We start from the raw sequence: 25,672 nt of genomic DNA, 5'->3' as shown, positions 1-25,672 counted from the left end.
GCTGGGTCATACAATATAAAGACAAATAAATCGAGCCCCATCCCTAAGGATCTTGTCTACAGTAAACATTCAAATATGGCAAATATCCAAAGTGCAAAGTATGCAAAGTGAAATATTGGTAACTTTTAATTTTCTTACCACTTTGCTATAAAAATAATTTGAGCTTACAAAACGCTGAGTGTTAATGCTCTAAGGCATTGTTTATGTTCTCTTAAACAAAATGAGGTTATATGGGGAAAAAACAGGGTTTTTATTCCTTATTAAAACATATCTGTATTATTCTTCTAGGCACACAAAGTATTTTTGATCCTGAAAACATGGTGTGATAGCCCCTTGGTAAACCAGTCATGAGGTGGCAGATAAGAGATAGCTATTGGGATGGGGAAGGGAAAGGAACTAACACTGAGATCATGACAGGCATTTTCTAAGCACTTTGTAATTATTATTACAATTACCTCACACATGAACCATGCAAGGTAAGATTTACTATGCCCACATAATGGATTATAAAACTGAGGCACGGAGAGGTTAAGTAGCCTGCCCCAGATCACAGTATTAGTAAGCAGTGGAGCTGGGATTAAAACCTAAATCCATTTGACTCCAAAGTCAGCCCATGCGCTCCCCACTGTGCTGTGCTGCCTGGGGATTAATGAGTGATCAGAGATGCTGCAGAACACACTCAGTTAGGCCCTTCGAGGAGCTCAGCCTGAGGCCCTTCAGTGGAAGAAAGTGGGACAAGAAACGGGAACTTAATGGGAGACATGAGGAAGAGGAAAGACAAGAAGTCTGGCTCTGACCGTGGAACATATTAGTGTGGGGCAAAGTTACAGAGGGGAACACAGCCCATCTGACAAGAGGCTAAAGGACCACAGAAAGGAATGAGCAGAACCAACCAATATTATGAAGGTGCTCAGTGTCTCTATTGGAGGGTGTGACTTGTCCTCATAAATGTCTTCCTGGCATTGTAGCTTCCTGCTTCCCAATTTAAATACAGATATTAAAGGATAATGTAGTCAGTACCTTAAGACTATGATGAAGCTCCCCAAGAACTTGGAGATGAAGAAAACATGAAGCCCTTTGAAAAACAGTAGAGCAAAAGTTGAGAGCAACCTGATTGATGGTGCATATATATTCTTTCTTTTCATTTGGATTTGTTCATGTTTGTGTAAAAACACAAAAACTTAGCCAAACAAAACCTCCACAATGAGTCAAGCAAGTAAGGGCTTTTGACCAAATTTTAAGTCACTAAAACAATAAGACATGACTCAAATGCTAACTCTGAAGTTGAACACAGGTATAAATCTTAACAGAGGGGTTAGAAGTAAAGATCTAAAAGGAGATTGAGGTCCCCAATAAACCTAAATACAGTAAAAGCCCTTTTACTCCTCCTGAAGTTTGCCTGGACTGTAGGCATTTCAAGAGCAGAAAGTTAGGTCTCTTTTGTTTCTGTGTTCCCAGTGTCTAGCATAATATGTATTCATAAATGTTTGCTAAAATGAAATGAAGTAAATGTAGTAGATTGCATTATTGTCTCCAATTTTCCACCCTTCTCTGTACTCACACTCTTTGATGTATGAGTTTTACACTGTCTCCCACAAAAGAAATGATGTCTGTACTCCAGCCCCTTGACTTTGAGTTCAGCCATGTGACTTTGGCCAGTAGAATGAGGTGGAAGTGACAGGATACCATTTCCAAGCCTAGGTCTCAAGAGGCCTTATGTGTTTCCACTTGCTCTTGCACTTTGGCCATTGCCATGAGATGGATATGCGTGGCCGACCTTGCTTGTCACAGAAGGAGGATGAGAGACACATGGGGCAGAGCTTCCCCAGGTAAGCTGCCCCAGCCCAACTCAATCTAGATGAAAGTCCACAACTGATCCACTGATGTGAGTGAGCCCAGGTGAAACCAGTTGAGGCCAATCTAGATCAGACAACCCTCACTGATCCCACAGACATGTTCCAGTCATCTATTGCTGTGTAACAAAGTACCCCAAACTCACTGACTTAAAATAACCATTTCACCATAGCTCATAAGGTCATGGGTCAGGAATTTGGGTCTGGATTATTTAGGTTGATTCTTCTGCTCCAAGAGGCATCAACTAAGGTCACTCAGCAGTATTCAGCTGGTGCATGGGCTAGTCTGGAGAGACTTCACTACAAATCCAGTGCCTTGATAAAAATGGGAAAAAAAGCTGAGCTCATCAATCACAATCATCTCCCTAGCACGCTAGTCTCAGGATTGTCAAATTTCTTCAATCAGACCTCAGAGTTCCCAAAGAGAGTGTTCTAAGGATATGGAAGCTACCAGTCTACTTAGGTTGTACCTGAGAAGTGGCACAGCAACACTTTTATTGAATTCTATTAGTTACAGAAGTCACAGAGGCCAGCCAGACTCTAAGGGAAGGGCCATAGACCCCATCTCTTAATGGAAGAAGAGCCAAGTAATCTTTGGCCATCTTGAATCCAGCACAGACACTCAAACTATAATTTGTAAGCCATGGAGTGAGTTTGGGAAAGTTTAGGCAGCAAAAGATATTACCAATAGCTCCAGCCTCTAGCCTAACACTATATTTGCTACCACTGAGACAAAACTGACTAAGGAGCCTCCAGGCAGCACCATCTTACCTTTTTCCAGCAGCAGGCATCCTATGTACTCCTCCCCCTTGTCAATCAGCCCCCATAGTCTTGGACGTTGCCCCCATTGAAAGTTCTTAAGCAGAAGCTGGGCCACGTTTTGTTGAGTTGCTACTATAAAGAATATTGAAGATTCTTCAACCTTGAATGCCCTGTCTAACCTTGAGATTCTATGATGTGGTTTTATAACAGTAGACATTTGATCAATATATGAAAATGAGTTCATACCATAAAATTGCATTCTAAATACAGGAGACATTACATTTCTTCTAATGGTGTACTCTTTCTTCTCTCTCATTAAGTTAGTGCCCATGCTTGGGAGGATGTTCTTTAAAGATTCATTAGTTTTTTTCCCCAAAATAAGTGAGGTATTTACACGAACTTAATAATGTATATTTGTAAGATGACTGGAAAGTTTTATGTTGAGGCTAAGGCCATGGATTATAAATAAATTTAATAACTGACTAGCAAGTAATATAGTAAAAGGACTAAAAGCCATTGGCTTTGTAGACAGTGAGTCCTGAGTACAAGATTCAGATCTTCTTGGTCTTCCCTGGTGGTGCAGTGGTTGAGACTCTGCCTGCCAATGCAGGGGACACGGGCTCGAGCCCTGGTCTGGGAGGGTCCCACATGCCGCGGAGCAACTAGGCCCGTGAGCCACAACTACTGAGCCTGCGCGTCTGGAGCCTGTGCTCTGCAACAAGAGAGGCTGCGACAGTGAGAGGCCCGCGCACCGCGATGAAGAGTGGCCCCTGCTCGCCGCAACTAGAGAAAGCCCTCGCACAGAAACGAAGACCCAACACAGCCAAAAATTAATTAATTAATTAATTTTTTTAAAAAAAGATTCAGATCTGTTTGACTGGGAGCAAGTTATTGTACCTCTCAAAGCCTTAGTTCCTTATTTTTTAAATGGAGATAATAATAGTAGAGACATCTTTTACGGTTGTGAAACTTAATGATGTAATGCATGAAAAGCTCTTAACACAGTGCCCCTGGTTGTTACTGTTGGCTATTATTTTTAGTGAGGATTAGAGCTAATGAAATTAGCCAGAAATAGTATTTTAAAGCAGTGACAAGTATTTCCTATTCTCATATTGTACCAGATTGGCATTTGGCCCCACTTCCATCCCTTTATATGCTCTCTCCTTTATCTCAGGAACTCAAAGCCTGAGAACTACTTGTCCCAGAATCTCTTGCCATCAGGGCTCCAGTTTAGTTTCTGCCAGTGAGAAACAGTTGCATGGGATGCGGAAGACAGAAAGGAAGCAGAAGCCATTATCCTTCTGCCGGCAGCAGCTAGTGACTGCATGGACTTTGGCAGAATCGAAGTTTTGCAGTGTTCTCTGGTACAACAACATGATTTCCTGCTCTGGTTGTGTAGGTGGCTGTGACCATCGCTAGCAAAGTCTTGATTCTCTGAAGGCGGGTGACAAACCTGAGAGCTAGTGGCAGCCCTTCCTGCCCTGTGCTCCTTCCCCTTCAATGACTGCATGAACACCTAATTACCTGTGTCAAATCCCTTCCTGCCTGACACAGCTCCAGGGGTCCCAGACTAAATCCTACTATAGTCTTCTTCTTCTCCCTTTACTTTTACTTCCATTTCTCTTATTATAAACTCCCAGCCTGCCTGCCTTAGCCTGTCTTATATCCAATCCTACATTCTCTTTTTTCTTAGCCCAGTCACTCCTCATCCATCCACAACATCTTAATCTCTTAGAAATTAGCTGCATCCAATTATATCCCAAAAAATTTTGTCAAAAGATCCTCCCACAATGTTCTGAGCCTGCAAATACATCATCCACACTAGTGATGTATCCCAGTTGCATTCTTGAATGCTGATTCCAGTATAATTATAAAGACTTTTGAAATAATTTGAGGCACACAGATAGGTATGGATATGTTGTTGGGCTGTAACAGTGATGGCCTTTTTTGACCTTTTGTAGAGAATTCTTCCCCTCTGACACTTGTATCATTATATAAGATTATAAGATGGACTTTTATGTATATAGCATTCCTTTCCTATGTGAACAGTTACTTTTAATTCCTCACAACACTTCATTATGACCAATATTCCATGCTGTGTTCCTTCTCATACCCATGTTTCACATTCATTCATTCTTGCAGTCAACAAATGTTTATTAAACACCTATTTTGTGTAGACACATTATATACAGGAGTCATAGAACAAAATATCTGCTTTCATAGAACTTACATTCCAATGGGAGTAATAAATATCTGATGGTAAAAAAAAATCCAATATTTCAGACTGTAATAAGTGCTATGGAAGAAATAAATAGGGGTATTCGATAAAGAGTGACAAGGAAAGATTGTTTCAGACAAGTGGCTAGAGAAAGCGTATCTAAGGAAGTGGTACTTAAGTTAGGAAGGCCTGAGGAAGGAGCACTGATGAATCAGAGCAGCCAGTCTCAGGAAGAGCAAGGAGAAGAACTTTCCAAGCAGCAGGAACCAGGTGTGCCCTTGGTACTGGAGGCCTGACCGTATGGAGTGAGGAAGAGAGATTCCTGGCATGGTCACCCGGGATGCACTTTGTAGGGTGCTGTAGACCATCATTAGGATTTGGGGTTTCTTCTACAAGCTCTAAGAAGTCACTGAAAATTAAAGCATGAGCGAGACCCTGGGTTCTGTGTAGAGGATGGCTGCAGGTGGATCAAAACAATAAGCAGTAAAAGCACATGGGAGCTGCTGCTGTCCAGGCAATAAGAGATGAGGGTGGCTTACAACAGTTTGCTGATGTTAATTCACAACTAAAAGGTCAGCCCATTCTGGAAAACAAGTGTTACTTTAATTTTTATCTGAAAAGTGTATCTTTCCCCAATGTTCATCACAGTGCTGTTTACAATAGCCAAGACATGGAAACAACCTAAATGTCCATCGACAGATGAATGGATAAAGAAGATGTGGTGTATATATATATACAGTGGAATATTACTCAGCCATGAAAAAGAATGAAATAATGCCATTTGCAGCAACATGAATGGACCTAGAGATGATCATACTAAGTGAAGTAAGTCAGATAGAGAAAAACAAATATCATATGATATCAGTTACATGTGGAATCCCCAAAAATGATACAAATGAACTTATTTACAAAACAGAAACAGACTCACAGACATAGAAAACAAATTTATGGTTGCCAAAGGGGAAATGTGGGGGAAAGGGATAAATTAAGAGGTTGGGATTAAGGTATACACACTACTATATATAAAAAAGATAATCAACAAGAACCTACCATAGCACAAGGAACTATACTCAACACTCTGTAATAACCTATATGGGAAAAGAAGGTTATGAGGAAAAGAGGAAGATTTATTAGAGGCCCTCGCCCCAGTCAAGAAATGGGATGACTTCAGGGCTTGTTCCCAGGATGTCGGCAGCCCCCTGTGACCTTTCCGCCTAAACAAGTAACCAAAAGTGGAGTTGAGAGTCAAGAGCCACAGACAAATGAGATCATTAACATCCCACTCATTTCAGGCATGTTTACCCCAGGGAAGAAGGTCCCACAACAGAGCATATTATATAAGGATGTCAGGAAGAGGAAAACAGGGAGGGCCAGTTGTTGCTACTACTTCCTTCTCCTTCCTCGAGAGCCACGTCCATCAAATAATGTCCTCTTTTCCTTTTCAAGGTGCCTGCTGTTGAGCTCTCAATGCTATGCAGCCATAAGGGTGAATTAGGGAGAATTTCTGAGAAGCTGTTTTCTCTTGCCCAGATGCTTCCAGCAAACTCAGGCAGGCCTCCTTGAGCTCAGAGTTTGAGTTCGCAAATAAAACACCATCAAAAGGAAGGAAGAGAAACTTTGCAACTACAGATTCCTATTTCCCACTTTATCTTTTAAGGGCAACTCCAGAGTGACTGTGATCAGCTCTAATAAGCCTTGCTCATCCCTTTGTGTCAAGAGATGCAGCAAAAGCATCATAATTTCCGTTATCCAGTGGGAGACTATTTCTCCCAGGGTGTCAAAATAAGTGAATTCATTACAATTTTATTAAGCACCTTGAATATAACATTACCTTCTCCCCAGTTAAATGCTTCTTGTATTTAACAAGTATGCAGTAAGATAAAAACATATTCTCTTCATTTTTCAGTTAGATAAAAGGGATTAGCTTTGGTTCAGAGTCTAACACCATTTAAAAAAAAAAGTCCGGCAGCAAATGTGGATGCTTTTTTCCTTCTGTGCATGCCACCACTTTTTCAGTTACTCCCCTTCTCCGCCCACTTTGTGTTAAATCCAGGTAGTATGACAGGAAGCAAAATGTTCTAAGTGGCAGGCGAGGCCCATGGCACAGAATTGGGTGCAGAGAAGGAATCGCATTCAGGAGAGCTGGGAGCAATCAAGCTAAGGCAGGAGGAAATAATCATTCAGGTGACTGGCTGGTGGAAAAGCCAACTCACCCACACAGATGAGCAGACATGATATAAATGTACTTTAATTTAGGCATGAAGATAAGCCCTGGCCCCAGATCTCCAAAAACCAAAAGAAACCTTTAAGAATGGAATTAGGCAAAGGCAAGAATGAAATTCTTACTGCTCTGGTTCATCTTTTTTTATTTCCCTCACGGGGATTCTGAGTGTGTCTGCTGTAGTGGTTTTCCTATTTTATGGAGAGAGAGAAAGGAGGTGGGAAAAGGGACAGTGTGACTGGGTGGGTAGACAGTGAGCCACTGATTGTAAAAGGCAGTGGATAACTGTGTGTGAGGGGTGGGGGGATGGGTACATGGGACTCTGTACTTTCTGCGCAATTTTCTGTAAACCTGAAACTACTCTAAAAGATAAAGTCCATTGACTAAAAAAAAGAAAAAAGCAATGGGGTCCAAACATGATTGATTTGTTCCCTTACTTGTTTATTAGTTGGTCCTGGTGGCAGTTAATAATCTATCAAAGTTGCTGCTAAAAAACTGAATTTAAAATTTACCTATGCCCATAATACATTTTTGCTAAGTTTTGGCATGTTAACAAAAATCTATGGTGGAGCCAAACTGGCTTCCATGTTAGAAACTTTCTTCATGAAGCAGAGATTTCACTGAAATTTTTCTACTTCCTTGACATAAATTATTTAGACACCCATTTAAATAAGTATAACCAAACCTAAGCAAACCGCTTCACCTTTCTGTAGACCAAGAAGAAGGTCCATCGTGGGGTGTTCCTCAGTAGGGAATTGTTATGGAAAGGAGTGAGAGCCAGCTCACTCTTGCTCCATCAGGTCCACCCAAAAATTAGCCAGAGGTACCCTGATGGGGAGGTCTGGACAAGCTTGAGGATACAGAATCTAGCAGACTGGAGGGTTTTAAAGAAAAGAAGTTGGTAATAACGTGCACTGGAAAAGGATCTTAAAAAGTATATATATGTATATGTAACTAAATCACTTTGCTGTATACCTGAAACATCGTAAATCAACTATACTTCAATTAAAAAATAAAAATAAAAAAGCAAGGACAAGGAGTTTGTCTTTGAAGCAAAATGTATTTTTTCAGATAACATGATAGATGAAAATTTTCATCACTAGCAGCTTACCTTCTGCTGGTAGCCTTGCTTCTCAGTGTTGAAAGATTGGTGTTGATCCTTTTATCGGCTTACTCACATGCTCATATGTAGGGAACTCAACTATGAAGTAAATCTACTAAAGATATGGCATGAAATAAATGCTTTATTATACGAAACTATTTCCAATTACCAAACTTCCATTTGTCTTCAATTTCTGCAGTGTTTAAGATCTCCCTTTTTCTAAAATCCAGAGTTCCAAACCTATTCCAGTGCTCTGAATGTCTTATAAACAAACATTAGGAAAGTAAAACGTTTGAGGATACCAACAGACATTACATGTATCCCAAAAGATATCGGTTCCTATCCTGACCCCTGGAATCCGAACTAGTAACAGAGCTGTTTAGCATCTTAGATCAAGGCTAGAGCAGGCCCCATAGAAACATTTTAATCATAAGTTACTAAGAGAAATCAACCTAGTCCTATAGGTAATCGAGTTGGTCCTTACCCTGCCTCTAAAACATTTCCAAAAGTTTTTGAAAAACCCTTAATTACTTCCCATCACTCATAAGGTCATTGTCACTGACCCATACCATTGACCCAAAAAAGGCAGGAAACAAGGATATTGGCCACACTGCATTTTTCTGGGTCGTACTGACATACTGATTCTAGCACTTTCCTGCTTTGCTCTAACTCCATAATTTGGCATTAATTTCCAAGACTTCAACATGGATATGGATTCTGTTAACTCCATAAAATGAAGCCAAGAACCTGGGTCACTAACAGCTGTGAGAGACCTGGGGCAAGTCAGTTTACCATTAAAAACAATGAGTTTGGACTAGATGAGCCAGTGATAAACCCTTTTCTAATTCTAAAGTATTAAGACTCTGTTCCCAACAAACCCTGGCTAATCATATCGCTTGAGAATTAAATATTGTTACATCCTCATTTTGTCACCTGGTCCAGGGCCTATTCCAGGACTTGAGAGGCACATCATGGGAAGCTCTGCCTGTGGCAGTGGCTCTGGAAGACCCTTTAGAGGTCAAGGGCTCTCCTGGAGAGAGCTGAGAATCCCAGAATAACAGGGATCTCTGAGGAGCATCAGGTTTGGTATCAGCCCAGAGAAGAACAGAAGGGAGTCTGTCCCTGAAAAAGCTACCAAGAGGTTAATGCTTCACAGGCAAACCAGCAGTCCATTTCCTCTTCCAGAACAGCCTTGCTATTTAATACCCCAAAAGATCAAGGACAAAGAATAGGCACTGTAACTCAAGCAATTAGCCAGGTAATGGTCTATGGGGTTCATTATAGCAGAATGTCAATTAAAACACTTGGAAGGAGATTATACAAAGCCCTTAGATTTCAAATTTTATAAGTTATGCAGTAAGACTAAATTATAGTAAATGTCATATCACTACAGTAGGTATCACATAAATGAAAATAAGTTTCTTTTCTAGTATGGACTCTTGCTTAATATCTTATCAATTCCAGAAATTGAAAAAAGCAGCCAAGTGTCTAGTTTTCATTCAACAATAAAAGATAAGGGATAAAGGATGTGATGTTTCAATTGAATATCTTCTTTCCTATCTTTGGCCTTATTAAGCAGTATTTTGTATATCTCTAGTTAATTGTTTTTTAAAGATTAAAAAGTAAAGCAATTAGTTTCATTTTAGATCTCTGCCAAAGAACTTAAGGAGGAAGAAAGGAAGAGGAAGGAAAAAAATGCGAATTTCAGAAGGAAAATTATTTCTTAGAAAGATCTTTAGATAAGATTTCTTCTGTTTAATGATCTGCCTGACTTCATTCTCACACAAGCATAGCATTTCCTTTTTTTTTTTTTTAGTACAGATATGTTATTAGAAAAATTGGCTTCTTAAAAATAGAAAAATAAATGACAGAGTTCTTTATGAAATTTCAAAAATGCAAATAGTATTTAGGATCAAAAAGAGATGGCCACAATGATTTGCCTTAAACACTGGAAGAAAGAACATAATATATAAAAATTAGTTTCTGTTCTGAAAACCCTCAAGTCAAGTTTAAGTCAGCAGTTAATTTTTTTTTTTTTTAACATCTTTATTGGAGTATAATTGCTTTACAATGGTGTGGTAGTTTCTGCTTTATAACAAAGTGAATCAGCTATACATATACATATATCCCCATATCCAGCAGTTAATTTTTATTCATGAATTATAAATCCTTTACAGAGGGGGTGAAAATAAAATGACCATTAGATCTAGAAATATAATGTTCCACTAATTCTATCATAAGAAGCTAAATGCATATTAAATTTTTATTTGTTCATAATTGTTCCCTAAAATACCACAGGCATAACATATTTTTGAAAGCAAACTATCTTTTCTCCTCACCAGATAACTATTATGATAGAAACCACATTTTTGATACAACTACTTACATCATCTTAACTGAAGATATACCACAGTATTGTAACCTAAACAAAACCTGATTTTTAAGATCTTCATCTCTGAAAGGGAGTTAAATATTGCATGGAACCAAATATATGTAGATTGACCCCAGTAATATCAATATATTATAATCTCCCTTTAGAATTTATTTATTCTACATGTCTCATGGATATTCACAAACTTAGTGACTTTAAAATTAAGAATGATTTTATACTCCATACCACAACCTTCCACATTTCAAAAATCAATACAAAAAATAGATTTAATATAACAGAGGAAAGACTGCCTTCTACCAATTGCATGCTTTTATCATGTCTATTCATATTCTTACTTCCTTGAGGCAAATTACATCAACACAACTTTTTTAAGCCTGGGATCTTATTGCAAAAGACCTGATAGAAGATAAAATAAATCCATATTTGTAATCATCACCTACCTTATGGATGTTTCCTTATCAGTAATCCCTCTCCTGGACAGCACATTGGAAAATTCAATCTCATTCACCATCAGACAGGGGTCTGTTTTACTCCTTTCAAGATTTGCCCCTACCCAATGAGAGATGAGTACCCAATGATGAGGGGAGGGGTGACTTTTTTTGACTCTGAAGAAAGGCTCTGAAATCTGATGAAATGCAAATATCTTGGGAATATTAAAGCCTTAGCTCTTCACTGGCCTGAACTTGTCTGCCATTCCTCTTGGTTTACAGGATTATCTTTCATCCTAATACTTTAAGACCATGGCACCAATGTGTCAAACAATTCTCCTGTTTAGTAAATGCCACAGTTTTCTGGAGAATCTCCACTGGAATCTATTATTCAGGCAGCATTTGGGTATTTAGAGGCATCTGCTTCCGCTACTGAGTGAGCCCTCACTGCAGGAGAACAATCACTTGGGTGACGTTTCTGAACAAACACATTCCCCCCAACCTTCCCCTTTACTTCATGAGCCTGACACCCATTGAGGATTGACCAAGACTTGTAGATTCTTGGCCAAGTTCATTTCTAAGAAGATAACTTTATAATATTGTTTGGGATTACAATACGATGTTCCCAAGAACTTATATATTACAAAAGCACTATTGGTCTCTTGAAAGATCATTCATTCAGCAAACAAGTAAGCAAGCATTCATGAGAACCTATCAAGTGCCAGACTCTGTTATAGATGCTGGGAAAAGAGAAGGAGAAAGACTGACAAGGTTCTTACTTTCATGGATCTTATATCCTAATGGGAGAGACAACCAAAAATTAAAACACAAAGATGTAAATAGTAAATATCATATACTAGTAAGCCAATGAGCATTACACACAAACTAAAATAAAGTGAAGTGATGGAGAATGAGTGGCTTCTTTAGACTGACTGCTCAGGGAAGGTCCTTCTAACAAACTGATTTTAAGCTGCTTCAGTTTGAATGTGGAGAAGGAGAAATCAGAGGATAATGCAAGAGCATCCCAAGTGCAGAGACTCTGAGATGGCAACAAGCATTAGACTGTGAAAGCAACACAAAATAGATCAGAGGAGAGATATAAAGAAAACCAAATTAAATCCCAGATCAGCAAAATGGTGATATGATTAAATATATTAACATACCTAGGACTGGTGCTATAGAAGGGACTAATCAACCATCAGAACATAGAAAAAGGAATTTGTGAGGCACAAACAGGATTGGAACCCATCCAGACAGGCCCAAGGAGCCTAAGGCAATGGGACTTCAATATTCCAGTCCCATTGGTAACCTGATCCCCATTATGAGCTGGATGCAGCTGGTTAGCTTAACCAGAAGCCATGAAATATTTGATTAATGTAAATCCTCTCGTTTTGATTCCACACTCACCAAGTCCTTCCCCATTCTGCCCTCAGAGAGAATGTGCTAATCATAATGCTTAAAATAATTTGACATGGTGATTACTCATGGTAAGTTACAAAGTGGGTTTCTAATTATCATTTGGCTTCCGCTGTAGCCTGCTGGCTTGGAGAGTATGCTGTGATCAGGCTAATACAAACACAGCAGCCCATATAGTTATATTTCTCATTATAAATTAATAGGCATTCTGAAAGCTATCTGTCTCCTCTTCATTTTAGTGTTTCTGGGGTCTTGATCACTGCTGGACGTTGACAAATGCAAGTTTAATCAAGCCACTACCTAGAGAATCCCAGCCCAGCCCCAGCTGGCCTTTCCTTCATAACCACTGACTCCTGATGATGAGGATATATATGTCTATGTCTACCACATCTTCATCTAAAATGCCTGATGAGTTCAACTGGGCATGATGAAGAAAGTTACTGCCCTGAAATAAACAATCAAGCACATTGAATTCTCCCTTTGAGTTTACCATGCTCTCTGAGAGCCTTGGCAAGCAAATATCTGTTTCCTCTCTATAAAATGGAAGCGTTGGTCTCCTCCAGGGTTTTTTTCATAGATTTTTAATTACACAAGTAATATATCAATACATTTGTCCTGTAAATGCATAAAACATTACAAGCAACAACACCCCAGTTGCTGTCTGCTATTCCCACTGTCCAAAGAGGAGCACTGTTATCACATCTGAATCCTTCCAGACCTTTTTAAGCATTTACATCCTATGTCTACATACATATATTTACTCATAAAAAAAACAGTATTGTTTGCTTTATGTTTAATAAATAGTTCCACATGGTACATCTTGCTCTGTAACTTGCTTTCACTAAGCAATATATCTTAGAATTGGACTCATCTTCATAGGCAGTGTGTGAATAACAGTGGAAGATGGTTTAAAGTTGAAGTAATGGCCCCATGACCTTCACAAAGTTTGTTTCTTGGGTTACTTACATTTCTTTTTCTCTGTAAATACCTAAAAGCATTATACTGCTTGGAGTTAAAAACATCTTTACCTAACAAAATTGTAATAGTTTTGTTCAGGTCTCCTGTATAGCAGTAGCAGTAGATATTTTCCTCACAAAGTATATGAAAGTAAATGTAGATCTTTCCACATCAGAACATAGCTCTCCCTTAGTCTCTTTAATTGTTGCCTAACATTCCATCATATGAATACACTACACTTTTGTGTACTATTTATCAATTGGGAGCTATTTAGGCTTATTTCAATGTTTAACCTCTACCAAATGTCATAATAAATATCCTTGTACATTCTTTACTGTGCACATAAAAGAAAGTTTCTCTAGAATAGCTCCAGGAAGGGGAACTACCAAATGACAGCACCTGAGTCTAGGCTCAAGCTATAGTCTGTAGACCACCTGGATCATAGAAGTGTTTACAAAAAATAAAGAAATGTATAATACGAGATAAAAAGGGAGTTTTCTTGGTCCCATCTCACACCTTCTGAGCCAGAATCCATAGGTATGGGGGCCAGGACCTATGTTTTATACAAACACTTTCACAGTGAAGTTAGAGAACTATTAAGAGTAGGTGGCTCTCAGGTGCTGTCTGTCTCTAAAAATGTACTAAAATGTCCATCTAGCAAACACTTGTATGTGCAAGGCTCTGCATTAGGAGCTTTGCACACGCTTCCTGTTGAATCATAACTCCCGTAGTCCAGAGCTGGGTTGCAGGTACATCTGGATTCTAATCCAGACTTTGTCTACTAAAATATATGTGGGCCCATGGACACAGGGCACCCCTTCGCTCCCACATCCCACCACTGTGACTGTCCTCTTCATCCACCTCTGTCTCAACACTGCTGTTTCCCAGAATGTGCTCTGATGAGCCTGAGTCCCTAATGCCTGCTGTCCCTGTCAGAGTGTGATTGGCCTGCTGCTCTGACTGTCTGGTTTTCTATCATTTTTCCGCTGTTATTACCAAATCTGCCTGAATAGCCTTTCCCCTTAGACAGCAGGAGAAGAGATGCTAAATGAGCAAAGACCCACCCATCTTCATTGTGGTTAGAAGGTTACAGAGAAAGCTGTAAATATTAACATATTAATAATTGTATTTAATTATTAATTTACTAGTAAATGAAACCGTGTGCAGGAAGTACTGTTATCCCCATTTTATAGATGAGAAAACTGAACACAGAGAAGTTAAGAAATTTGCTCAAGAGAACCACCCAGGGAGAGGTAGATCCAGCATTCAAACTCAGCTCTGTCTGGTGTCAAAGCCCAGCTCATAAGCCTGTTTTGTACTATTATCCATTTCTAGTCCACACGTATCTGTGAATTTTATCCTTCCTCTTTTCCGGGCATTTGTGTAGGACTTTATCATTGAGGTACAAGAAACAACCTTGAGCATGAAGTTTAAAGGAGTGTGGACCACAGAAATCTTCATCAGTTCATCTGAGAGTGTTCAGCAGGCATCACACACTAGGCTGAGTCACATTAGGAATCCATGCCAGCCTATAATTCTTCACCCTCTCTGGTGTGCTGGCACTGGATGGATTTATGTACCACTAAACTTAGAGCTTTAAAACACCTCATTGCCTAAGCCCTCCGTAGTGCTGATAAAATATATGTAGCTGCATTTATAAATCATTACATTTACTTACACTTAAAAAATTGAAAATAATGTTCTCCAAGAAGTTGTTGGACAGTTTCAACTCACTATGGACTGGCTGTGATTGCTTTTTATGCACCGTATCTTTATACTCTTATCACCCCTTATGTAGTTACCATGAACTGAATTATGCTCCTCCCCCAAAAAATTCATATATTGAAGCCCTACCCCTCAATGTGATGATATTTGGAGATGGGACCTTTAGGAAATAATTAGGTTTAAATGAGATCATGAGGGTGGGGCCCTCGTGATGGGACCAGTGCTCATATAAGAAGAGATACCAGAGAGCTTACTCTCTCTCTGCCACGTGAAGACACAGCAAGAGAGCAGCTGTCTGCAAACCAGGAAAAGAGTTCTCATCAGAACCTTGCCATACTCTGGCATAGAATTAGTATTTTTAACTCATACATTCTCTAAATATTAACTTTTCTTTAATGGTCATCACAATCACTTAAAGGAGTCTTTCCGTGTATTAAATTTTGAAAAAGAAAATGTGTCAGGGTGAAATTTAAATTATAAGCAGTAGAAAAACAAATACATAAATATATTTGTGTATTATACATACATACATATCTTATATATGATATATATCATAATACATATGTATAACATGCATTTTACAATATATGCATTATATATAATTATAAATAAAATGAAATGACTTCATACAATGTTTTATGTTCCTCTTCAGGGTACGTTTGTACTCAAAATAATTTATTAGGAGGAAAACAATGAAGGCCCAGAATAAAGCTCCTTTATAAAACAGCTACATCACCAGGCAGATTCTATTCCTGACCCTGACCTGAAGGAGCTTGTCAGCTTTCTTTCTTTCCAAGTAAATCTTCCCTGTTGGGCTTCAGTCCAGAAAGCCTCTCTGCTTTAGCTCACTGCATCTCCCTCTGACCTTTACTTTTCAGATGTGTATCTCATGTAACAGGTCTGTACACCTGACCCTGACTCCTTTGAGCAAACATGAAAGAAAAAGGAGTTCAAGGAGAAAGCTTCCCTGAGTAAGAGGACTGCAGAAAGTCTTCATATTTCAGAGCGTTTTGATTTTAATAATATAATTTTCCCTTAAATGTACCTATTTAAAAATTAAAGTTTCATCAGTACCATGGAGCTTGGAAAGTCCCAAACAGTTTGAAATTAATTTTATACTTTATAAGATTTTAATTGTATGAAGTTTTGTTTCATCCTCTCTCTAATTGAAAATCTCATTGCAAAAATACTCATTTGCTTTCAACTCTGGTAAAATTATAAACCTTATAGTGGAAAATTTAAATGGCAGAGAGCTTCCTTCTATTTTGTAATTTAATGTGTAAATAAAGTCAAATTTTTAACAGCTAGACATTTCACTATACTTGTTAATCATTCAGATTGACTACCAGAAAAAAAGAAAGATTATCTCTTTGGTTACTTCAAACCTTTTTCTAAAACCATTTAGCTTCTTTCCCATTGATTCAAGCAATAAGAGACCTAATGTTCCTTGAACAACTTATATTTGAAAATGCTTTTTGCTTCCTGAAAATATTCAAGTTTTATAACACTGGGATTTGTTTCAATAAAGTAGAGTTCAAGAATATAGGCAAATCTCTCACCAGGGACCTTTGAAATACTGCAATATACCAGCAATTCAATTTAAACACTAAAAATATTTTCTTTTATATCATACATTTTCTTAAGGTCTGACAGATTTATACTTTCCCTCCATAAAATCAATTAATTTTTGCTAATCTGCATCCCTCACTAATATACATTAATGTCTAAGTGTTTGTTTTAAATACATGGTAAGGTGCCAATTAAAATGAAAATCTTCTTCAGTTATTTGAATTCCATCAGAGCAGTGAGTCTGTGCATATGGAAACAATCCTAGTTACCCGCAAAACAACCCCAACAATATACTGATGGATCAAAAATGAAATATGTGTATAACCTGATATTTCTCCAGCTTCCAGGTTGCCTAAAAAGTAATTACTCGGGCTTCCCTGGTGGCGCAGTGGTTGAGAATCTGCCTGCTAATGCAGGGGACACGGGTTCGAGCCCTGGTCTGGGAAGATCCCACATGCCGCGGAGCAACTAGGCCCGTGAGCCACAACTACTGAGCCTGCGCGTCTGAAGCCTGTGCTCCACAACAAGAGAGGCCGCGATAGTGAGAGGCCCGCGCACCGCGATGAAGAGTGGCCCCCGCTTGCCACAACTAGAGAAAGCCCTCGCACAGAAATGAAGACCCAACACAGCCAAAAATAAATAATAAATAAATAATTTTTTTAAAAAAGTAATTACTCATATTTTACTTTCATATCTATGTCCTAAGACCCCCCCCCCCCCAAGTATCTCTAAGACATCTCATGGGTGTCTTGCCAGGTGGCACCACAGGCCCTGCATGGTCCACTGTGCCCCACCTTCCCCAAGTCTCTACTGCACCCCCGCCCCGCTCCCCCTCCAGCAGTGGAGGTGATGGTGCACTGTGAAGCCGGGGAAATACCACTCCCCACTGTGTACAGCCACTTGGATGTCTGTTTATTCTCTTGATGCCTTAGAGAGATTTAAGTGTAAAATATTTTCTGTTTCTCTCTCCCGCTCCACATAGAACTCAAACATGAGACGAAAGAGGGTTAGCCTGGGGGATAAATCTAATACACAGACAGGTTGCATTAGAATTCTCCTTCCTCAGTGGCAACTTTTCTTTAATTGATATCTAGTTAATTTACAATGTTGTGTTAGTTTCAAGTGTATAGCAAAGTGACTCGGCTATACACACACACACACACACATATTGTTTTTCAGATTTTTTCCATTATGGGTTAGTACAAGATATTGAATATAGTTCCCTGTGCTATGTAGTAGGTCCTTGTTGTTTACCTATTTTATATATAGTAGTGTATATATGTTAATCCCCAAATCCTAATTTACTCTCCTCCCCACCCTGCTATCTCCTTTGGTAACCTTAAGTTTGTTTTCTATGTCTGTGAGTCTATTTCTGTTTTGTAAATGAGTTCATATGTATCATTTTGTTAGATTCTATATATAAGTGATATATGATATTTGTCTTTCTCTGTCTGACTTACTTCACTTAGTATGATAATCTCCAGATCTGTCCATGTTGCTGCAAATGGCATTATTTCATTCTTTTTTATGGCTTAGTAGTATTCCATTGTATATATGTACCACATCTTCTTTATCCATTCATCTGTCAGTGGACATTTAGGCTGCTTCCATGTCTTGGATATTGTAAACAGCACTGCAATGAACATTGGGGTGCATGTATCCTTTCGAACCATGTTTTTCTCCAGATATATGCCCAGGAGTGAGATTGCTGGGTTATATGGTAGCTCTACTTTTAGTTTCTTAAGGAACCTCCATACTGTTCTCTATAGTGGCTGCACCAATTTACACTCTCACCAAAAGTGTAGGGGGGTTCCCTTTTCTCCACACTCTCTCCTGCATTTATTATTTGTAGACTTTTTGATGCTGGCCATTCTAACCAGTGTGAGGTGACACCTCACTGTAGTTTTGATTTGCTTTTATCTGATAATTAGCGATGCTGAGCATCTTTTCATGTGCCTATTGGCCATCTGTATGTCTTCTTTGGAGAAATGTCTCTTTTCAAATTAGAGTTTTTGCCTTTTCTGGATATATGCCTAGCAGTGTGATTGCTGGAACATATATGGTAGCCCTATTTTTAGTTTTTAAAGGAAGTTCCATACTGTTTTCCAGAACATTTTAAATTCAATATCAGATATGATCTTAGTAATATTCCATTGCATATATATATACCATATCTTCTTTATCCATTCATCTGTTGATTGGACATTTAGATTGCTTCCATGTCTTGGCTACTGTAAATAGTGCTGCTATGAATGTTGGGGTGCATGTATCTTTTTGAATTAGTTTTCCCTGGATATATGGTCAATGGCAATTTTTATCTCAAAAATGAATTCCTCCCCCAGGAGAGTTCTTAGTTCTTATGCTTACCAGCTTTTCATTCCTTAACGCTAACTCCATATTTTCCATACAACCCCAGAAGTATCTGGATCCCACGTTAAATTTAAGACTTCCGGTCCAGGTGATTATCCACATCTAAAGCAATGTGTAGATATCACAAAAACATTTTCAAAACTATTTCTATTTGCATATTAAAATAAGAATATCTAACTCTCATAACTGTGGAGGTACATGCTGTAGTGGACACTTGTCGGTTTTCTGACAAGCGTCTCTTTTATTTTTATAATTTTTTTAAAAAATATTTTTAAGTGTAGGAGTCCTGCATCTTCAAGGTGGAACCCAAAAAACTCACTCACGTGACCTAGACTCTACCAATAAGTACTCAATGAGGCTTCAGTTTGGAAGTAAGCAACTTGAGGAAGGAGGCTCTGCACACAATCGAACATATTGGTGAGGTTTACAGCAGAGCTGCCCGGCTTCCTCAGAGACTTTATGCAGGGCTCTAAGGCAAAGTAGGACAGAAACAGTCTCTCCTTGCTCTTTGCCTTTGTTAGCAGGATTCCAAAGCACTCCTGGGATTTGCCTCAATATTTTATGAAACTTTCACTGAAACCGCTCTTCCCATGTTTCTCACAGCCTTTCTGAATTACATGGGACTCAAACATGAATCCAATGGCAACTACATTCAATGCAGAGTATGTCCTCCTAAGTTTGGTTCACTGAGTGTTTTCAGCAAAACTGACTCATTCTTCCCCAAATAAGATTCCTCAAGCCTCCTGCAAATAAGTATCTGGCAGGCCCAACCCTCAATTTCACTCTAGGTAAATCCCACTTAGACCCAAGCTGGAGTTCCTACTTTATCACTATCATCAATGATTAAATTACTAAAGATTGAGCAGATAGCCAACAAGGACCTACTGTATAGCACAGGGAACTCTGATCAATATTCTGTAATAACATAAATGGGAAAAGAATTTGAAAAAGAGTATATATATGTATATGTATAACTGAATCACCTTGCTATATACCTGAAACTAACACAACATTGTAAATCAACTATAGTCCAATATAAAGTGAAAAACATAGTCTATTTTGTCTGAAAAAAATTTTTTTAAAAATATTGAGCATATTTAAACAAATTTAAACATGTTTAAGTCAGTAATCAAATCAAAATACTCCATTTCAACATTTCGGAGTAACAAAGAAGGTCTTTTCACTACTAGTATAATTCCAAGTCTTATTCTACAATTGCAAGAGGCCCCATCTTTACCCCAGGGGTCTGTTCCTGAGATATTCCTAAGGACCTCAGCATTATTTACTTAATCTAAAGAGTTCATTCTCAGTTATAACTATCTGAGCCTCCTCAAACAGCCCAGCAGCCCCTGCAATTTATACTAATGGCAGTGGAGCCACCCAGACAAATGCCCCATTTGCTGTTCCTATTACAGTTCTCCTGCTGGTACTGGGCCAGAGAAATTCAAGCACGAGCCACACTTTGTGGTCAACAGCAGCCTCTCTCACAATTGCTGCAAGCTTGGCTGGAATACACCCTCTTGACTTCCCAGAAGCACAACTAAAAAGCAAGCTCTATGCTCCTGAAGAGACTGTCTCAAATTCATAGTTATTCAATCCTTAATAAACCCAAATAGAGGGCACTAATAGTCCTGATTGAATATCTTTTAGGAAAACTATTTCTGTTCCCTCTTTTAGAAGTAAAATACGTACATCTAATTGACATTACCAAATAGAACACAATGCACGTATTCTCAGATTCAAGGTAACCTCATACCTCTACTCAATAGCAATAGGTGGCTATTATTTTTCTTACAAACCTGGAATGAAAGAGCCTATTCTGAAGAATTTCCTTAACAAAAGTAGTGTTCCAAAGGTAAAGACTTTTTTATCTCCATGAAACCAAAAAGACTGTTTCCTCAGTAAATCTTTTAAAAGGTAAAGTACCTTCTGTGTTTTTTGTTTTTTTAATCTAAAAACAATTTGTGCTTTCTTACCTAAAAAATCATTTAAAAGCTTTTCAAATTAAATTCTATACATGTATTTTTTGAATAAGTACTACCTGAAGATGGTACAAAATTCAAAATATACAAAGTAGATCTCTCTCCCACCATATTCACCCTTTCAGAAACAACCACTCAGTGATATTTTTTTTTCTTTCCAGAGATTGCAGAAGAATTGAAGCCTGCATAATGACATAACACTTCTTTGGGAGCTTCCTGAGTTAACTTCTCCTTAATTTTCAACTTTCCATGTGTTACGATTCTATTGTGTTCCAATTTCTGTATTTTCTTCTGGTCCCTATAATTGTTTTGACGTTACCATCAATTAGCTCTTTCACTTATTCTTCCCCAATGCAAGATGATGGCTATTTTGCCTCTTAATAGTAGCTCTGTTCTGCGAAGTGGGGAAGTTGTATTTTTGGTTAGATTTTACTTACTTCTTTGTTTTCCTTATCCAATATAAGGCTACTTATCCTGTTGGTTTTTTTTAAAGCTTTCCTGAGATTATGCACTTTAGTGCAAAAAAGCATGTATAGCGTCAAGAACTGTGAAGGGCCTGACATTTTAACCTACTTGCAAACTAAAGCTTAGCCTCCCACAGTCTGACAGATGTTGGTAGAAGATGTGAGACTTCTGGGCCAAAGACATAGGACAGTTTATTGTTCAGGGCGATAGCAACAACCTGAATACCATCATTTGTGCCAGTTCCCAAGCCTCAATTCCCACAACGTGACATCCAGAAGATGAAATGATACCTACCTGTGAAATACAGTGCATTATAGGAGAGGAACCCTCAGCATAAGGATCCCAAATCTTTTATAATGGGAAGTAAACTCATGTGACTTTAGCTCCAAAAAGGGACATCTTTATTATTCTGAGCAGTAAGCAAATCTGTCCATTGCTCTGGAGGGAGATACTATCTCTATCTTCCAAGGCTGTTTACTACATAAATATCCTCAAAAAGATAGTTCATAACAAAGGTAGTCAGCTCCTCTGCCCACAAGATGTACAGATGTGAGAGATTATGCAGAATTATCTCCAAATATACAGCGCCTACAATCTGCTAGACACTGGTAGGAATTTCAATCTATTCATTTGTCAAGCTTTTATTGAGCACTTGCTTTGTTCCAGGGACCACGACTAGTGTCCATTAAAGGAAATAATGCATGTAAAGGAATTTTTTAAACTGTATTAAGACAAGCATTCGCTATTTTTCCTACTACCTTAGTTGATTTAGCTTTTTAGTATTTGCCAATAGTAGGTATTTTGTCCATTGCTGTTGCTGGTTATCTTCCAATGTCTGTATTGGTCTTTTACTTCCACAACTGGGATTTAGGGGAAGAGTCAGAGTACTAAAGCCCCAGAGCCTGTTTCCCTCTGCACAAAACAGACTGGCTTCTCTCTGCTCATAGCCAGCTTTCCTGGGGCTTTCAATTTCCTCCTTTCATAAACGGATGAAGGGAGAAACTGATTAGGGTGGAACTCAAAAATGTAAAAATTCCCAGTTGTGAAATCAGACAACATTAAGCACATTTAAAAATGTTAAGCCAAAGATTGTTCCATTGGATTACTTTCTAATTTGAGTTAATCCATTTTACTTACCCAGAATTTGGCATGGTATATATTTAATTATGGTGTGTTATATAATGAATAAGAAAGTACTGGTAACTCTGAATATTTTTAATACATATTCATGTAACAAAATTTTCAAGATGAAGAAATCAACTGTTCTGTAAATTTATACATAATATATAAATTGTTTATGTAATTACAAACAAAAAAAAACTTTAGGTATGTAAAACTTTAGTGAATGTAAATTTCTGGGGTTGATGAGGTTCTCTTACTTTTGTTTACTATTTTCTTTTTTTTAAACAACTCATTGAAATATAATTAACATGCAGCAGACTGCACAAATTTAAAGTATATAATTTGAGGAGTTTTAACATATGGATATACCCATAAAATCATCACAACACTCAAGATAATAAACGTTCACTCCAAAAAGTTTCCTTGTGCCCCTTTGTAATTCCTCCCTCCAACAGGGTGAAAAGGCAACTTATGGAATGGGAGAAGATATTTGCAAACTATGTATCTGATAATGGGTTAAAAATCTAAAACGTATAAGTCCTAAAACTCAGTAGCAAAACTAACTAAATAAATAGCCCAATTAAGAAATGGGCAAAGGACTTGAATAGACATTTCTCCAAAGAAGACATACAAATGGCCAACAAATATATTAAGATGCTCAACTCCACTACTCATCAGGGAAATGCAAATCAAAACCACAATGGGATATCACCTCATATCTGTTAGGATGGCCATTATCAAAAAAAAAATAAAATCAGAAAGTAACAAGTGATGCAGAGGATGTGGAGAAACTGGAACCATTGTGCACTGTTGGTGGGAATGTAAAATGGAGCAACCACTATGGAAAACAGCATGCAGATTCCAAAAAGAAAATTAAAAAATAGAATTGCCATATGATCCAGCAATTTCTCTTTTGAGTATTTATTTAAAAGAATTGAAATCATGATCTTGAAGAGATATTTGCACACCTATGTTCATGACAGCATTATTCACAATAGCCAAGAGGTAGAAGCAACCTATGTATGCATCAATGAATGAATAAAGAAAATGTGGTACATGCTTCCAGTGGAATATTATTCAACCATAAAAAAGGAAGAAATCCTGTCATATGCTACTATGGCGAACCTTGAGGGCCTCACACTAAATGAAACAAACCAGTCACAAAAGGACAAATGCTGTAGGATTCCACTTATAGGAGGTATCTAAAGTAGTCGAACTCACAGAACAGAAAGTAGGATGGTTGCCAGAGGCTGGGAAGCAGGGGAAATGGGGAATTGCTGTTCAGTGGGTATAGAGTGCAGGTCATGCAAGATGGAAAAGTTGTAGAGATCTACTGTACAACATTGTGCTTAGAGTTAACAATACTGTGCTGTACACTTAAAATTTTGTGAAGAAGAGAGATTTCATGTTGTATGATTTTTTACCACAATAAAAAAAAAATCCAGTTGAGAGAGACAGATAATTATCAAATAACCAACTGAATTGTCAGGCAAGGATGAATGCTATGAAGAAGAATAAAAAGTGGGGTAAAAGGATAAAGAAAAAAATCCAATTGTATCAATACATGTATGGGTGGATTTATTTCTGGACTCTCCATTTTGTTCCAGTAATCTGGGTATCTGTTATTATGCCAATATGACATTATTTTAGCCATTTTATTGAGGTATGATTGACATACAAAAATCTATACATATTTCACTTTAAATATCTTACAATTTTATTTATCAATTTTGCCTCAGTAAAGTTGGGGAAAAAATCAGTAATTGGAGGCAGTGAAAAATAAAAAAGGATAGTGTTTGGAAAAAATCTGTACATATTTAATGTATACAGCTTGATGAATTTAGAGATAAGTATTCATCCATGAAACCATCACCACAATCTGTGCAATAAACATATCCATCTATATATAATTTTAAAAAAACATATCCATCACCTATAAAAGTTTCCTCCGGGCTTCCCTGGTGGTGCAGTGGTTGAGAATCTGCCTGCCAATGCAGGGGACATGGGTTCGAGCCCTGGTCTCGGAAGATCCCACGTGCCACAGAGCAGCTACACCCGTGAGCCACAACTACTGAGCCTGTGCATCTGGAGCCTGTGCTCCTCAACAAGAGAGGCCGCGATAGTGAGAGGCCCGCGCACCGCCATGAAGAGTGGCCCCCACTTGCCGCAACTGGAGAAAGTCCTCGCACAGAAACTAAGACCCAACACAGCCATAAATAAATAAATAAAATTTTAAAAAAAAGTTTCCTCCCACACTCTATTTATTTTGTGTGTGTAATAAGAACTCTTAACATAAGATCTATTCTTTCAGCACATTTTTAAGTATATAGTACTGTTTACTATATGAAGAATGTGAAATAGTCAAACTCATAGAAGCAGAGCATAGATTGGTGGTTGCCAGGGCCTGGAAGGAGGGGAAAACAAGAGGTATTTGTGAAAAAACACAGTTTCTGTTATGCAAGTTGAATAAATCCTTGAGATCTTCTGTACAATATAGTGGCTATAGTTAGCAAGGCAGTATTGGACACAATCTGATTATTGTAGCCATATAAAAACTCTTGAAATCCAGTAGTGTAAAAAAGCTTCATTCAGAACTGTTTTGGATATCTAGGTCCATTGCATTTCCACATAAATTTTAGAACAAGCCTATCAATTTCTACTAAAAATTTCTTCAGGGATTTTGATCGGGACTGAGTTGAATATAAATCAATTTGGGGACTTCCCTGGTGGGGCAATGGTTAAGACTCCACACTTCCAATGCAGGGTGCGTGAGTTCGATGCCTGGTCAGGGAATTAAGATTTTACATGCCTCGTCGCAGTGCAAAAAAAAAAAAAAAAAAAAATATATATATATATATATATATATATATATATATATATTTTGATATATATATTGATATATATATATACATATATATATATATCAATTTGGGTAGAATTGACATCTTAATAATATTGACTCTTCCCATACATGAGCCTGGTATATCCCTCCATTTATTCATGTCTCCTTTAAATTTTCTTAACAATGTTTTGTAGTATTTAGTATACAGTTTTTAAACATCTTTTGTCAAATATATTCCTAAATATCTC

The 25,672-nt window shown here is 38.0% G+C and overlaps 1 pseudogene; it reads left to right on the top strand.

The window, feature by feature from the left end:
- The first annotated feature begins 5,039 nt into the window (after positions 1 to 5,039).
- LOC132364347 (uncharacterized) overlaps positions 5,040 to 25,672 on the top strand; it is a 97,227-nt pseudogene continuing 76,594 nt past the window's right edge.

This window comes from Balaenoptera ricei, chromosome 4 (assembly GCF_028023285.1).
Source record: "Balaenoptera ricei isolate mBalRic1 chromosome 4, mBalRic1.hap2, whole genome shotgun sequence".
In the NCBI taxonomy this organism is placed as follows: domain Eukaryota; kingdom Metazoa; phylum Chordata; class Mammalia; order Artiodactyla; family Balaenopteridae; genus Balaenoptera; species Balaenoptera ricei.
Note: the sequence above shows the minus strand (reverse complement) of the source record. Positions and strands in the feature narration are given on the sequence as shown.